Here is an 18,446-nt window from a genome sequence, read left to right as displayed (position 1 = left end):
GCTCCTCCTGCTCCCATCTTTCACAGGGCCAGGCCTTTGAAGAAGCCTAATCCGGGTTATTTGCTTTCCCATGCTTGTGTCAGGTCCTGCTCTGAATTGACTGTGGAAAATACTCTCTAGTCTGCCGGCCGCTCCCTCTGTCCCTGATTTATCTGAATAGGATGTGGCCGATGGGCGTATATAAAGCGGGCTGAATGGTGAGTAAATATGATCTCACCGCCACTCTTTTTATCCACAAGGCAACACTCTCACTGTTGCTCAAAAACCTTTATGTAGCTTGACATCCATTCAGGGCTTGTTTCATTCAGCCTGGCTCAATGAGAGGTCCCCAAAGAACACTATGCTCACAATGGGGCCTAGTTCATTACAGTAAATAACAGTGGCAGCCGCCACATTGTTTCCGCAATGCAAGTTGATTTAGCACACTTAAACGGGTAATTGTTTTTAGGCCCAGTGAAGCTTCCTCTCTGGGTAGGAAACCAAACACGGCCCCCAGTACATGGTGCCACCCTACCCCTCTTTCTCCCCCTATCCCTTTTTCTCTCTCTCTCCTGTGGTAGGAAGCATGGAAGGAGGGAACAAGGAGGTTTAAAGCTGTTTTACAGGGAGAAAGATGAACTGCTGGGAGCAAAGAGAAAGTTGTGTCGGTTAACAAGCGTGCATGTTGCCTGTTTGAGATGAGAGAGAAAGTGCGTGTGGGAAGTGATAGCATGTGTCCAATATATCCAAATATATCCTGTATGTATGTATAACATGTGGCGCCTACATTATTTGTGTCTACATTTGGTGACATACATGCATATTAAAGTGTACACAAATGTCCCATATCACTGCACAAGACATCGCTTTCACGTATGTGTGTGTGCGTGTGTTTCTCTGGATGTTTCACAGACAGTCAATCTCCCCCAGTGTAGTTCCCTGGCGTTATGTACTAGTCATCCCTCTCCCACAGTCACGCGATGGACGTCTGTGGGCGCCTGCCAAGGCCTCTGCGGCCTCCACAAAGCCGTGTGGCGTTTTCTGCTCCCAGGGGCCCTCGCAGCTCCAGCCTGTCTTGCTCCAGCCCGGCCTCGGTGCACCATGTTTATGTCCTGTGTAATTGCAGACCTCAGCCTGAGCAGGAGGCCAGCGTCTGTCAAAATAGCCGTGTGTTCCCTTCAAGCAAGGCCTTAATCACATCAACTCCCGCAGTCAGACCGCGTTTCCCACAACCCCCTGCCTGACTAGGCTGGGGGCCCCCAGGCCTGCTGATTGGATAGAGGGGAAATGACATGGAATTTCCACTACGAGCTATACAACCACCTTTCATCCACACCAAAACTATAGCTGCAGCAGTCCAATAAGTCAGAGCACACACACATGCACACATAACATGCACAAAAATCCAAACACATTATTTCTCTTTCACAACCCCTAACCAGCCGTGGGGCCCTTGCTTGGTCCCACACCTTGAGCAGGCAGCCGTGAAACGGGGGCTCTGTCTGGGAACTTTTGGCAGACCTGATGGAAACAGCAAAAGCGTGGTCCTTGTTAGCTCTGATGACGCTAGCTAGCTCACCGTCTTTGGGGAGCATGCTCGGCTGTTGCCACTGCACTGCCAAGATGCTGGGAAGGGAAAGGTGAAACATAACCAGGTCTCGGGCCAAGGACTGAAGTAGAAGAGATGTACGTAGCCTGCTAAGCCAATTATATCTTCATAAACCCATTATTTACTAATTAGTAAAAAGGAACATCTCACCCCAGACAGCATCTCTTCTCTTGTTACAGTATCAGCAACTATCCGCTTGTTAAGTTGTGGCACACTGATCTAACGATAATACTGTTTCCGGATTCAAGCCTCTGCTGCATTGGCTGAGGCTCTCGTCTTTTCAACATGCCACAATGCTGTGTCCCTTGTTGTTTGAATAAATCTGAATTAAAAAAAACCTTCACTTGTAATTCTACCGCTTTTCTTGCAATAAGTAGGAGAAAAGAAAATGGCTGCAATTGATAAGGTAAGGTACAATTCTTAAATGAATGATGAAAAACAAAGTTTGGCGCCAGTGGGTGCTAGGTTAGCTAATGCTAACATTAGCGCTGGCAAACCAGATCTTTATGGGTTTTATAGGTGTTTCTTGCTATGAACCCACATCTTCGTGTTTTAGTTGTCAGCACTTTTTCAGTACTGCCCATCTTTTTTAGCCCTTGTCTGACCAACAATCCTGACAACCAAAACACAAAGATGTGGGTACATAGCAAGAAAAACCCTATAAAACCCACAGCCTACATCAGGGGTATCCGCTTTTGCTAGTGGGTGCTAACGTTAGCTAGGTTAGCTAATCCCTTGATCAACCCTGACAAGCTTCAGCCGCTTGATAACAAATTAATTAGAATCAGGTGTGTTAAGAGTGGGGAGTAGGGTGATCGGACGTCCCGAAAAATTTGGGACAGTCCCAAGTTACAAGCAGTTGTCCCAAATCCCGAATCCTGTCCTGTTTGTGCCAAAAATTAATCGATATGAACAAGCTAAAAACGAGAGCTGTGTGTATGCTGAGACTCGACTGGACTTGAGACTTGAAAGCAAAAATGCTTAGGAGACCTGACTTGGTGACATAGTAATATTGAAAAATACTGCACTGAACATAGTGTGTCTTTTGGAGCACTGCCAAATTGTCATAAATAATTAATAACATGATGGAGATACATGCAACAAGCTGCTGTTGTTTCTGGAATAAAATGTAGAAGACTCTAAATTCTAATGAGAAAACTCTTTCTTCAAATTATCAATTAGGCTAGTCTACATTAATTAGTAGGTAAATAGTTTTTTTTTACTCTCTGAATTTGTGAACATATTCTTATCAAATCACTTAGGCTTTAGGCTATAATTCCTGCTTTTAGTTATTTAAAAAAATGTCCTGCTTGTTTTTGTAAAATATTTAAAAGTATTGTTGCTGTGTTTTCACTTGTCTGTTGTACTGATTAGACTATCATAACAAACGTATTGTTGATGTAATTCAACTTTTAAAGCACAGGAGGGAGAGTGCAGCCGACACTGCAGGAGGAATTTGTTATAAAAATATCTAAAAAAATGTGTTTGTAAGCTCCTACAGTTTAATGACAATCATAGTTGCTGAAAAGGCATTTAAAATGACTGTAACATACCTGTCACCTGTGTATAATGGTTCATGTGTCTTGTAAACACAGGACATTGTGCTTCATATCATCCTCAGAGCCAATCTATCTATCTCTCTATTTTATCCATCTGTACTTGATCTTCATAATATTAATAACAAATTATCAGACTCTGGATAAAGAACAGAACTAGAGCAACTGTGAGGTCCCAGCTCATTGTTGTCCAAAATAGCTAAAAAAAAAAAACAGTGTTTGCTTGCAGTTTTTCACCCCTTGATTCACAATTTCCCAAGACAAGCTGAAATGAAGATGACAGACTCAGAGGCTTTTGACTGTCCACCTGCACCATGCAGCACTTGTTAAATTTGCATTGATCCACGTAACGTTTGTTTTATGATCCTTGCACACTGGTACAATATATCCAGGCTTGATGAGGAAAAATGGTGAGTTTATCCTCCATCCAAAGCTGTATTCAACTTGTTTGATAAACAAATATACAATACATTATTTTGTTTTTCCATTTTTTATGTGAATTAAAGTACAGAAATCCATGTGCTTTTCCCTTCTTCGTCTTCAAATTGGCAATTGGAATAGAAATTAAACCAAAACCAGTAAACAACTTGTTTTTTGCTCTTATTGTTATATCTGTATTACCCGCCCCTACTGCATCTCTACAAAAACATATACATTGGCTGTGCTTGCCATAGCCTAGATAGACCAACAAGATAAATCAGGATCTAATGGTAATTAATGTTCTGTGTTCTTCTACACATCCAAAAGGTCACACACAGTCCGGGTTCAGTCAGTGAAATTGTTTGAAGTAGGCTAAAGCAGCCTCCGTCCTCCTGATATATCTCCATCAGAGCTGTCTAAACACATTTATTTCAGACCTAAATGTTGTGATTTTATGTATACATACAGTTTAGTAAATTAACAAAGAAAACATTTGGATATGTCTGCATTTATTCATCTATGTTCAATAAATGTGATGCATTGATACATTCTACTTTGGGAAAAGGAAATTTGGTAAAATAATTTAAAATGACTTCCAAGAAATGTTTTCCAAGATTTTGAATGACTGGTGCAAATATATAAGGTGCAGTGGCAACGTGTCTCTTTGAGCATCTGACTGACAAGTCTACCTCACATGATGCTTTTGCACTATCATGTGTGCCATGCTAAATTCTTCTACTTTGCTCCTCATCCAGCTGTGTGTTCTTGAACAGGACAATTCCTGAAAAGGGTTAGGGTTAGGGTTAGGGTCAGGACTCCATGAATACTTCAACCAGTCCCAAGATGTCCTCATTTTCTGTACTATACTTGTGAAATCCAAGTGGATAAGATATCCCTATTTCTTGGTCAACTTTATCCATTAGTTCTCTAAGGACTCCAAGGTACTTGCTAATCCTCAGTCAGGTTTGAACCTACACCCTTTAAGAACGATTTTAAGAAATTATGAATCTGCTCTAGCTGAATATCTAGAGGAATGTCCCTGCCCTTTCCTCCCTTTCCATTGAAAAACGTGTTCCAGGTTAGTGAATGTGCCATTTTAGGTGACAAGGTGGCCTTGAGCTGCACTGTGAGAAGCAGTACTATACTGTATGCATAGTGAGTGTGCCCGTAGGTCTTGTAGTATAATTAAGCCTCCCTGTATAGGTGCATGAGCCTTTCTCCATTCACCTCTTTTATTGCATCTTGCATGTCAACTAAGAATAACCCAAACCTGAGCCTGGCGTCTGAGCGTTCCTTCACATAGTCTGAAGCACTCTGAGTACTTGACTCTGTCATAGGGGTATCATGTGTTGGGGCATGTGCATTCTTCTCATAATTTAACTGTGACTTGGAATATGTGTACACCTTCTCACAACCTGCTGCCCTACATTGAAACTTTGCCTTCTCTGATGGCTCCCTAAGACCATCTGCTCCATCAAGGTCTTTAAACATAGCAAAGGAGTCTATGAACTCTGCAACTGTCCTTTGCAGACATCTCCTTTTCTCTTCCTCTATGCCCTGTATCACCTCGTCAGGTATCAGACCATCTGCAACATCTGTGGAAATATGTAAACAACATTGTGTCATAAATCTTGTGCCTGTTTGTGGGTATTACATAGATGAACATTGGTTTGCATGACATAATTTAATTTAGTTAAAGGGGTAGTTCACCCATAATAAATTTGAACTGTATTTTGTCCCAGCCTTCTGTGTAATTGATTTCCCTAGGAAGATTTTCTTATGTACAAAACATGCTGTGATTTCTAAATGGTTAATCCAATATTGATGACACTGCTCGTTGTGTAGGCATGTGTCAGCATCTTTCAGGCCCAACTGCTTCATTGCAGCTGCCAGGAGTGCTGCTGTATCTTTCTTGACCAACTCCTTATAGGGGTGGCAGGCTTTATGTGGTCCAGCCTTGTCATTACTGCATTTAATCTTGTTCATGTTGGATCACAGTGCCCCATGGTACCGAGCTTGTCCTTCTTTGAAGAATATCCCATGGTAGATCTGAAGAATCACATAGTACACAATTAGACAACTGTAACGAGTGTTACAGACAGCAACATGGTAAACAACTAAAATTTCAAAAGCCAGGATGCAGCATGCATAGAACAATTAGCAATTTACTTCTTTAATTCAACTTGTTGAACTCGCTGAACTTGAACCTGAACTTTTTTAAAAAAAAAACAAAAAATCATTATTATTATTACATTTTCAGGGGCATTTTGCTCTTTGCCTTCCTACAACTCACTTTGTACAAGTTTCTGACAGCATGCCAGTCAAGAAACATGAATATCAGGTCTTCCAGTCTATCTTTCTTACTGGCACCATCTGCAAGGCCCACTAGACATTCCAACTATTTCCGCAAGTAAGCCTGTCGCCTCTAACTGAAATTGGAGTAAATCCATCTGGGGAATTTGGCATATACATATACCAAGCAAATTGTGAAATGCAACAGTTGAATAATGAACAGATTACTTTCACATTACATTGATAATATGGTTGCCGATGTTTAACAACTTACTCTTTCTGTATGTGCTGCAGAATGTGAACAAGATCTCCTGTAACATTCTCATTCTTTAAAAGCAGTCCCATTGGATGCTGATATCAGAGAAAGAGAGGGAGGGGAGATGAGGAGTGAGGAGAGAGAAACATATGAGATCAAATACTTTTTTTTATTTGGGCTTTGTAAAAATTTGATGAGGATATGTAGCCTATTTCCACTTACTGAGGTGGATGGCTTCAACATGTGATCTGAATACTGATGTTGTATGTGATGAACTACCTCTGAGGAGAAGGGCTCGAATGCTGCCAGATGTTTGGTTATAATCCTGCTGGCAAGAACTATGAAGTCCCTACGCCTTAGTGTCTGCGTCTCGACATCAGCCAGAGAGTTTGAAAGGTCATAGTCCTTGAGATTGTTGACTGGCTTTTCGTCACTGAGATGATGCGATGGGATTCTGTCCTCCACTACAACATGGTGGGTCCAGTGAATGGCTTTATTGCAGTTTCTAGTTGTTTGATGGTGTACATGTACGAAGAAACTCAGATTGTCAAATATGACAGAATAAGAGGGTGGTATGGTGGGTTGGAGGGTAGGAGTTGGGAGAGTTGCCATTGCTGTGTTGCCCTCTTTATAGACAGCATTTGGTGGAGTGGAGTAGATATCGGGAAGGTTGATGTTGCTGTGTTGCCCTCTTCACAGACAGCAGGTGGTTAAGTAGGGTGTGGAGGAGACAATGGGAGGGTTGGTGTTATGTCATCCTCATACAATGTGATTTCTGGCAAACCTACACCCAGGTCTGACACCTCAGAGTCCAACAACTGGCACTGAAAAATGGCATCTGGAGTAGTCGGGTTTCATATGCTGTCCTGTGCTGTGGCTCATGTTTTTATGTCAACCTTTAGCTATTGTAGATCTTCTCCACAGAGCTTTGCCATGCTATGTTGTTTGAGGACGGCATTGGCATGTGTGGTGGTGATCCCCATCCTGTTTAGACGTCCAAAGACTGCCTTCTTGGCACAACTGTATTGCAGTACACTGTTGACATAGTATGCAATGGTTGAAAGATAGATTTCCCTCCCTCAAAGGGCAATTGCAGCGGCAGCAAAGGCATGGTTGGGTTGCATTCCAGATATCATGCAGATCACAGGGAACTTGAATGGCGCCATCCACTCCATATCCTCCCAAAGGTTGTGTAAAGAGAAATTCTTCAGTTCTTCTGGCAAACTCTTCCACAGCATGAAACCTTCACTTAAATGGCAGAGATGTCAGAGTCACATCTATGCCTCTCTGTGTTTGTCTTACTGGGGTACTTGATGGACACCTAAAAGGAAGGAATAAAATAAAGACAGATTTTTCAATATGATTATATGGTCACAGTTATTTTACAATGACAGTAACATAATAGCCTATAATCAGGGTCGTAGTGGGGGGTGAACCCAAGTAAGAGTTTACTCATCTATTTTCAGATCAACTGTATCAATCAATGAGGGGGAAACAATGTGGGTAAACTACCCACCCTTGTATTTACCACTACACCCCTGCCTATAATATGAATAATAATATATATATATATATATATTTATATAATAATAAATTAATTCATATAATTAGATTACCAGTAATGCATTAACAAAAATTTAACAGAGCGAATGGAAGCAGAGCAGAAAACAAGGAGGCTTCGTACTAAAATATGAGCAAATATACTTAAAACAGAGGGAATAAAGGCCTCACTCTAATATAAGCCTGCTTCCAATAAAGGCCTGTTGCCGTCTTCAGTTGAGATAAATAAAGGCCTCGGCCACTATTTGAGGAAATACAGTATGCAGCCACCTCGACCACCAAGAAACCGAGAATAATGCTGTGTTCACATGGATTCAGTTAGACAATTTGGCAGTAACGGCACTTTTAGGATGACACAGGGAAGAGAAAAGACAACAGGACAAAGGAAAGGCAGCTAACATTAGTTCAATAATATAACATTACAAACTTTCCATATATTTCCATATATTTTTCCATATATTTCCTGGAATTCTGCACAGTTCTGTTAGTCAGCTGCCTTATGTCAGCTTTTTGACAAAATCTCAGTAAGATTTTCATATTTTATAAACCTATGGTGACCAGAGTTGTGCTGGTGGTGTTGCCCTAGTTGAAACTCTTGCCATCTCCATTGATGCTGTTCCCAACAGCTATAGGCAGGAAGATCAGCTTAGAGGATTGCCAGTTATTCCCCATCTAACTGAGGCAGAGTTGATAAATAAAGAGCTGACCAATCTATAAAGCATGTCCTTTCTCAGATTGAGCATGGAAAGAAACCACCTCCCAACTTGAGGAGCAAACTACTTGATCTCCCCCTCCTGCTGAGAGAGATAAATAACCTTGAGTTCCTCAACAACATCTTTTACAGATGTCAAGTAGGATTTCAAATATCCCACCAGTAGTGTACCACTTTGTATTGCCAGCCAATCTTTGTAACACAGTTCTGACCAGCCTGCACAACTATATGAGTCACATGGGGGTTGACTGTACATTGGATCTCATAAGGACCAGATTCTACTGGCCAAAAATGACTTTGGATGTTGAGAGGAAAGTGAAAAACTGTTCAGGTGTGTGGCAGGTGTGTACCTTGCTTGAGAGAGCTGCACAAGACCTCCTGAGCTGGTCTGTATAGATTTCCTCTCTCCTGAACCCAAAAATAGGGGGACCAAAGACATTCTTGTGATCACATTTTACCAAATTTGCAATTGCCATCCCAACACCCAATCAAAGGCACGCACAGTTGCAAAATGCTTGTGGGATCCCAGAAAATCTGCATAGCAATCAGGTACAAGATTTTGAATCCCAATAAAGGAGCTCTGTGAGGTGGCTGGCATACACAAAGTGAAAACAACCCCATACCATCCCAGGGGCAACCCTGTTTGAGCGATTTAATTGCACTCTAATGGACATGATAGGTACTCTTCAGAACCAAGAGAAGTCTCGCTGGCGTGATTTTGTGAAATCCCCTCGTTGAAATCATCCCAGTCTACTGGTCTGTGAGTGAACCTCCAAATGCTCAGGTTTCCAGATTTTCAACAGTCCATGAGAGTCCAGTGCAGCCTGATCCAAGTATGTCTACAGTGCAGGATACACAACATACTGAACCTCCAGATTCCTTTCGCTGTGCCAATATTAGCAACTCTGTTTCAAACTCTGTGTTGGCTGAAAGCGTACATATCGGCTGGAATTTAACTGTGCTGATCTGTTGAGAGATGCAGTGACTTGAACTGTTCAGTGGTGAATAAGAAGATGTCTGTCAGCTGTTAATAAAAATGTAACCTGTTGAAAAACAAGGAGCAGAAAAGTCCGCCAGCAGTTAGGCTAATTTATACAACCTAAAATGCCATAGATTTATGCTAACAATTTTAGCATGTGGTATGTGGAGGAAAACCACAATTCTTTTGTCTGTGAACCATGTGAGTTTCATGAATGATAAATGTTACTGCTGTTAAGCCATGGATTGTGCAGATTTTTGGTATAATTTTAAAGCACATTCTACTTCACAGCTTATTTTAATTTGTGCAATCTGTGTTTTCCTTGAAGCCTCAGTGGTTCACAGTGTATATGATGTGCCTAATGTAATAAGGATTTGATGGGTGTAATTCTAAACCTTCAAGTCAAGGTTATTTTTGGTTGCCAAGTATTTTAAGTAATGTTACACTGAATTTGAGATTTGGAAAATATATTTGTTGTACAGCAGAGCCAATTGAAAATATGATTTGAATTATAGGTTGTATTAATACCTGGTGATATTTCACGTCAGAAGTTATATATAACCTATACTGAAAAGTGTGTGAATGTAACTGTATGGGTGTGTGACCTTTCTATAGGTCAGTTTTTGGTAAATGGAGGGCTTGGTGACAAGTCTGATGCCAAGGAGAGCATCCACTGAAGAATAGAGATTTCAGTTAACTAGATGGCAAGCCAGTCTACAGTTCCTGAAAGAGGAACTGCACAAACTGTTGCCTTCTGAAGATGGATTTCCTTTCTTACTTCCTTGTGTGGTAGGACAGACATAAACTCTGACACAAATTTGGGCCCCAATGATCAATCTACTAACTGAACTTAATGACTGAACTCGGTCAAAAAGTGTCTTTGTTTTGTTTTTGTGCAAACTTTATTATTTTAGTTTGTTATTTTGGTTAAACTGTGTTGAGGCCAGATGGAAAATGTCTGAAATGCTGTTGTTGTTTATCAATACACCTGTTCATGCAAACATACTGGTGTTGAAACCTCCTTACTACTTTTCAAAATCTCAGGCTCCTGTCGTCCTAGTCTTTCTGACATTGGTCCATATTTACCTCATTGATAAGTATTGAAGCGTAATCGGGGTTACAAGAGCATAAGAAGTGGGGAAAATTTCTGAGTGCTTAAATCCCTTCACATCCACCCAGGAATCAGGGAATCCAACTCACATTCTGCCCATACAAACCCAGCCCCTGTGACACTCCTGGAATGCTGAGGCTTTTTTTTCTTCTTCACCAATTTAGGTAATTACCGCAGCGGTCACGGTGCTCAGAACAGAGACCGTGACCCTGGGCGGTGCACAGTGACAGCTCGTGTAGCTCAGGCAGTGCTCTGCTTTGTGCTGCCGAAACCAGACCTGCCGACAAATTCATCACTGACTTCTCTGCAACGGTCCATGGTTATTATGCCTGCCGACTGGTGTATTGTGTCACATCGGGGATACCCAACATTCCCATGGAGTGTGTTGGAATGTTTGTTTGTGTGCATCGTATAATGATGACACATCATCCATTGTGTGTCATGTCAAATATTCTGGCCAGCTATTCATTTGTAGTTTCTTATTTGGTTTTTGCTTCAATTAAAGGGAGACATGTTTTAGTGAAATTTGGAGCAATTTGTCTATTTGGACAGAATTTTCATTTGGGTTGTTGGTCAATACTGATGTTTATCACAGAATATACGACAAGGTAAGTTCCTTACAGATACAACAAGAATCCTCCCAAGCTGTTTCAGACTCTATCAGGGCTAGGGATAGGTATCGAGAACCAGCACTAAATTGGTACTGGTTCCTGACTGGTCAATACTGAAATACTGATAAGCTCCTGGACAAATGGTGCTGCTATCGGTATTTATGTAATGTTAATTCATTCTAACATAGCTGGCGTAGTCGGCAGTAATGCACCAAATTATGGAGAGTAGTATCAATAAGAGTAGTGATAAGTATCGGTATTGATAAGCAGTATCAGTATCAATATTGGTATTGATAAAATCCTAATGATATCCATCTCTAATCAGGGCTGCTTCGATCATTTTATACCTGTTCCATAATGTATATGCTAAAATCTGGACAACAAATCAAACAAAAGTAGAACATTTTTGAAATGAAGCTGGTGCTTCCAGGTTTGATAAAGACCTGCTGCAGCCAAGGTGTCCTCAACTGTAAGGATGATGTTTAGGCAGGAAAAACTCACAATATAATTTAGTGTGATAAATAATTGTCTTCTAGTCTTATATTGTATTTTCATTTGAGATTCAAGAAAAGGTTATCTAGAAAATTTCTCTGTTTATGCATAATGCAACCCTATTTCTAAATCTGTAAAGATTTGAAAACCCCTGTAATCTAAATTTGGCTTCTCACATGATTTCATGCCAATTATTTCTTGTGTACAAAGTCTCCCAAAGGCGCAAGCAAACCTTAATAACCAAGATATAGTAGTAAACTCTCTGTGGTTGAACATATTCTGTTCTTGTTTTTGCCTCCAGGTATGAACAGCCATAGCAGTTAGAGCTATCTTTAACATCTTTGCTGTGTCATCAAGTGCTAAATAAGCAAGGCTGCTTTTTGTTTGTATTTTTGCAGACAGCTTGTGTCTTGTTTTTTTTACGCAGTGAGAGTAGGTTGTATTTGGCTCAAATGAAATAATCAAATTTGACAATTTGCTGTTTGCAACAAGAATATTAGAGAGTCTGAATTTAGTGGATAACTGGGACATGGGCCTTAATACTGAAAGGCTAAATGAATTTACCATTTATAGAGCAGAAAGTGGATGAACATTTATGCATTCTCTCTCTCGTGTATGTGTAGGTCACCACATCCATTTTTATCAGGCTCCTAGTAGACTAGACTACATTCTTCTGGCAGTGCTGAGAGAAGCAAGTTAGACTTCAACCCAGATACAGGCGGTGGCACACGGCGGGGGTGTACAGTGTCAGAGGTTTCAGTGTAGTCTGATATCACCCTTACATCAAGTGGTACTGACGTAAACCTTATATTAGCCCTTACAACAGCCACCCATAATAATCTTCAAAGGCACCGGTGGTGGTATGTCTGAAGTCCATCACACACGCATGCTCCCGACCCCGTGGCGGGTCCCACAACCCTCCGTCTGTGTGGGGTTCAGGTTGCACCGTGTCCAGTAAAGATCCTGTTTCACTGCAGGTGTTCCATCAAAGTGCTGGCTGGTGCACTTCTGGACTCACACTCTGGCACCGTTAAATGCCTGACTGGCTGCAAAGACCCAGCCAGTCATTAGACTGCACGCGTGTGCCGGGGCACGACGATGGGTCTCCGCTGCAGCACATCTGAGCCTTGTGGCCAGAGGTGTCATCCAGGGGATTCACTCAGACTCCTCAAGGGCCCTCCTCCCTCCTCCTTCCTCCTCTCCTCCTCTTCCTTTTTGTTCCCCAGTGCTTGTAATTGAAAATGTATTTATTGCAGGGCCAGAGGCTGGACTGGGGAGAGGGAGTCGCTGCAGCTTATGAAGATGCGGCTGAGGTGAGGGCCGCAGGGTTTGGCTCCTCTTCAGCACCACCAACTCACTCACACAGTCAATTTTTTTTCTTTTTCTTTTTTGGCTGCTCTCTTTGTTTACTGCGCCCTCACATACTTCTCCCTTCTAACTCCTCTCTGTTTGCTCATCTTTTCTTTCAGTGTCTTGCCTTTCATTTCTGTCTCTTTTATCCTTTGTCTCTCTTTATCATTCTTGATTGAGCGTGTATAAGGTCCATTTCAAATGCAAATGGTGCCGCTCAGATTGATACAAGTTATGTGCTGCCAATAGCAATTTGTTCAAAGGAAAGCTTTGTCCATTTTACATCCATAGTTTTTGTCATTATTGTCGAGAGTCTCTGAAGTTTGTCCTTAATGACGCTCATAAACACATAAAAAATTAAAAGTGAAATCAATTTTATGTGTTTGCATCCTTTACATAATGGGCTATAAAATTTGCTTTGTAGGAAAATTTGTTTCATTTCAAGTAGCGTTGTTTGGATTATTTTCAAAGTGTTCTGTGTTGTACATTTTCACAGCAAACGCCACGAAAACTAGTGACAACTTCAAATGATACCTAGGTTTATTTAAGAAAATACAAATACTTCTTTACCTCTTGATGTTGGATGGCTTCATTCTAAGAAACCTTTGTTCAATAAACAATCTGTATGAACTCAACAGGAGTCGAGAAAAACAGATGAAATTGAGGGACTTTTTTGTCTTATATTCCTTAACTTTTATTTAACTTATATCTTATTTTTTTCTACTTACACTTAGGGGAGATTTCCCTGAAAAAATGTACTTTTGGAGGAAATATTTTTTGACCAACCTTGAAAACAATTACTGGCTAAAACAGGCTGCTAGTTGCAATATTTTGACACTTAATAGAGAATACTTTGTCCCTGGTGTCCTCTGTGTAACTACACAATGATCTCTAGTAGCCCAAGCACTCCAGTCTTCTGCTCCCCATTAGACTGGAGCAGTGCGAGATGAAAATGGCCTTTCCCTCAGCAGACCTCTTGAGGGGCCCTCATAAAGCGTGATTATCTTTTACGAGTTCCCCTTTCATTCCCAGGTCTGGCTCGTTGAGAAGAGCAGTGCAGCCACTGGGCCTCCCTGCTTTATCAGACCTTTGGATGGGGAGGAAGGGGGGGAGTGAGAGGTGAGGAGAGGTGAATGAGGTGCTGGGAACTTTCTCCCCCAAATCCTCACTGTGTTTTTGCAGGCGCTTGGTAGAAAGATGTAATCTCAAACATATGTCATATGGGTTTTGGTTCAGAATGCATTGCACTTGTAGATTATGCCCACAGTAGTGATTTCCTCCTGAATTAGATTTTTGCCAGGATGATAAAGTCTCTCAAACATAATTGGACAGTAGCACTCCTTATAACAGGGTAGCCACCTGTTTTCAATGGTAGGGTACACTGTGATTCATAGGTGTTTTGTGTTTTATGTTTATGGCTTTTGATTAGGAAAGAGTAGAGTTACAGATATTTTACATGGAAAAATATACTCTTGTCCAAGAGTTTGAAAATATATCCTCTTGGATTTGTACCTCTGTGTACTTGTGTGGCAGGCACCAAAAAAGGACCACAGGGTATCTTTAGTATGTCCTATTACCTCTCCTTCCCTACATATGTCTCTGCTTTGAACCAATCTATCTCTAAACCAGTGAAAATCATCAGCAGCTTTGCTTAAGGCAGCACCAAAATGTGGCTCCTCTTTAACAAAAATGTAGGAACATCTGAAGGGAAGGTTGCAAAATGTGTCCCTTTTGTGGAGAGGCTCTAGGAGGGCGGATGGTGCGGGATGGCGTGAGCATGCCTTGAAATCACCCACAAAGGGATTCAAGGCACAACAGTAGCCTTTGGCTGGGGATGGTTATCACTTGCATCCGCTGCCACTGCCTCCAAGACACGCTGGCTGAAACGCCAGCACTCCTGGAATCTGTCAAACTGTCAGCTGCAACAGGAAAATAAATAGGAGGGTGAAGAGATGGAGTAAAAGTAAAGAACCTTGAAAGCACAATGGCTAACTGAAAAAAAAAAAATCACCCCTGCAAATGTCTGATTGGTGGCTGGCCTAGGGTACGCATTTTGGCAGGCAGCAGCATGACAATAGTGTTTCTGAAATAAGATGGAGAGCCTGAGCTACGATGAAATGGTGGCTGCTAGCATTGTCTTCATAGCAATTCTTTGACTTCCCTATGACGAATCCCAGTAACACAGACACTTGGCAGACCAAAGTGGGCTGTTTTGCGCTATAGAGGGCCCCTGCACATGAGAAGCCAAAGAGAACCTTTAAAAACGAAGCAAGATGTAATGCAGCTTTTTTATGCTCATTCTGGGCCTGTGATAGCTGCAGTGGCATGGATTTGTATCCCAGCTACACTGAAAGGGCTGCTGAATTGGATGGAGCTTTAAAGTGAAGCAAGAAAGCTCTGGAAAATCGGCCCTCAAAGGCACATTTCAACTGGAAAGCGTTTCTTTTAAGCTGTCACTCCCCGGTAGTTGACAATCCTATTATGGCACCAACTTATTGTAATTAAGAGGGAAAAGAGATATATGGGCAAAAACACATTCATCAGACCATCTAAGATACAAAGAACTTTGTTGTTTTTCGGTGTTTGGGGGCAAACGAAGTGCTGAACAGCCAGATCACCTTATTTGCATTGACATGTGAGTGATGTAAATGGTATCCAGAAGCCAATTTTTCTTTCTCTGTCTCTCTCTGTCCCTCCATCCCTTCACTTGTGGGCACCACTTTAAAGAGACGTAATGGAAAATAGGTTTTATGGCTTTTATTCTCTCCCATTTTTAGAGGTCAGAGAAATGGAGCCTTCAAAAGAAAATCCTGAGGAGGTAACGATCCTTCACCTCATCAACCCTCCTGCTAAAGTCTAAATACGTTTTGCACTGAAACTGTGCCCAAAGCCCAGTATAAAGCAGCTAGGAAGGGATTGTGAGCGGCAAGTCCATATGCTGCTATTTATTTGCCTGATAATAAGAGGATTGTGTCTCTTTCTTCTTCATTTTCTCCACAATGGCCAGCTTTTCAAGCAGGAACAGATGATAGCGGGAGTCCTTGAGAGTGACATTGGCTGCCACTGTAGTAATGGAGAGATGTCCTAAAATTTAGGACCGATGACAGTGATACAAAGCCCCCTATACATTGTGGGTAAAGAATGTGCACATGATGATATTGTACAACATAACATCTTAATCTTAAGTGACTGTCCTCTCTAGGAGCAATGAGGCCTGACCTTTGAACTTTGTTTTCCTGTCATGCTCCCACACAACGATGATTGGGACCATAACACTTAAATAAACATGGATTTTATTAATCAAAACTTTAAACCTGAGAATTGTTTTGCACTTTATTTAACATGTCAGAGTATGTGGCTGGTAAGGTCAGGGGTAATAGTCTTGTAGGCTCTTCATGATTTTTAGCATATATATCTTAACATCTGATACTCCCCTATATGTCTTTGATCTCCATTCTCTGCTCCCTCTCATGGACCTGTCTTGTGTTACAAATGAAGGTGCTGAGGGGGTCAGAATATCAAGGGCCAGACTGCTGACATACAAATACATAGAGATACTCCTTTAGTGTTTCTCCACACCTCCAGCAGCTGTGTTTTAGGGCCATCACTCATCCTCCAAGAGTCTGTCTATAGAGACTCAGCAGCTGTGTCACAAATCCCCTCACCGTCATAATTGTTCAGTGGAGAATTGTCCATATTATCTTCATTTAAAGGTTTTCACATATATTTTAATCACTTTTTGTTAAATTAAGGCAATGGCAAACATGAGCTTGTTGGATCTTGTGATTATTCTGCTTTTGAATGTATTAAATAATGAAAATAGACAAAAAAATTATTGGCAATTACAGTATGTGACTGAATTATAAATTACATCTATGGGGCAGATATTGCTTAATCCTTTCCTCATAGAGCAACACTATCTCATAGGAATAATTTTGTTACTTTAGTTACTTCCATTATTCCGTATTATGTTCAGTGGGAACATTTTTTCCAGTAATGGAGACATTTTTTGGAGACAGGGTTGCATAGAGCCACAAAGTGCAAAACAGGGCAATAAATGTACAAACATAAATCTACTTTTATAAGTGAAGCAAACAAGGTGGGGTCAATTCGCTACCAGAAGTTCCTGTTTAAAATTACATGTATGGTAAGCAAACAATCCAGTCTAACTGTACCTTAAGTCTTAAGCGTATAAATACAACCAGCTGTTCTGATAATAATGATGCTCAAAAGCCAATTACAATATGGCTGCTAAAGAGTGTGTTAAGCCATACAACCTTTTTTACAATTCACACATACTCACATCTACCATGTCTCCTAGAAATGATGTTAATGTGCAACTAAATTGTTTTCCCAATTACATTGCTTTGGCAAATGTAATCACTACCTGGATTATATTCACAGGTAACCTTTTTTGAATGAATGAAGCACTACATTCATATATCACTCTGAAGTCAAAGGGAGGAGGTAGGGGTGGGTGGAAGGCATACAAGATGCCACAGTCCTGGGTTTGCAGCCTGAGTCCTGTGTGTGGTTAGGTTTAGGCAACGAAAGCACTTTGGGTATGGTTAGTGCAAGATTGTGGTGTGCCTTAAATGTTATGCTTCAAATCACTGTGGATTTTTTCTGTATTAAACCAAGACCAATCTTTCCCTAACCTTAACCAAGTGCTGCCTGTGCCTAAATATAACCATAAAAAGTCTAATATTGCTGTAGTTTCTACTAGTGGATATTGTATGCAAGATCAGATACTTTGGGGGGGAGGGGGGCAACAAGGTACTACCTTTTCTCTGAACATTTCACTCATGCATTCATAATCAACATTTTTGCAATTTGCCAAATATGTTAATTAACAACATTTTCTCATTATGTTGAGGGAAAATGTAATTCTGCCAGCATTACATTTCTAGCAAAACATATTTGCCATTGCAATTCTAAGAGACAGGCTTGCTCACATACACCAAAACCCTCACCTAACCCCAGCTTTCTCTAGTCTTATATCTACACATAATCATTATAAGTCTTAGGCCTTAACCAACCTTCTACTCTGCTGGCCAATCACAGTTCTTCAGTCTGTAACTCTCAAGTATCCCATGTGTGCTTCTGTTAGGGCGCCCAGAGTTTCAAGCAATGCCCCTGCACATGCACTCGCACTTAAAAAACACAAACACACAGGTAGTATTTCACACCAGGAGGCTAGCTGGCTCGACACCCCCTCTGTGCCTGTGATTTTGGCCTCAGTGATTTACATTGTGTGTGAAAGAGGGCGGCTGGCTGTGTCTTAATGCAGAGCACCGCGAGGGAGGGAGAAGTGGCCCGTAATGAATTGGTGTTAATGAGCTGTTAACTCTGCTCCAGCCCAAAGCACCATAGTAACCCCTGCTGCTTGGCTTCCAAGACAACACAAATATATACAATCTCACACCCACACACACACACATATGCACAGTGGAATGCAGACATTTGCTGAGAAAGAAATTTTTCAGCGTAAACGCCAGTAGTCAAAGTGTACATTCAGA

The sequence above is a fragment of the Thunnus albacares genome, chromosome 9 (genome assembly GCF_914725855.1).
Source record: "Thunnus albacares chromosome 9, fThuAlb1.1, whole genome shotgun sequence".
NCBI classification, from domain to species: domain Eukaryota; kingdom Metazoa; phylum Chordata; class Actinopteri; order Scombriformes; family Scombridae; genus Thunnus; species Thunnus albacares.
This window is presented reverse-complemented; position numbering follows the sequence as displayed.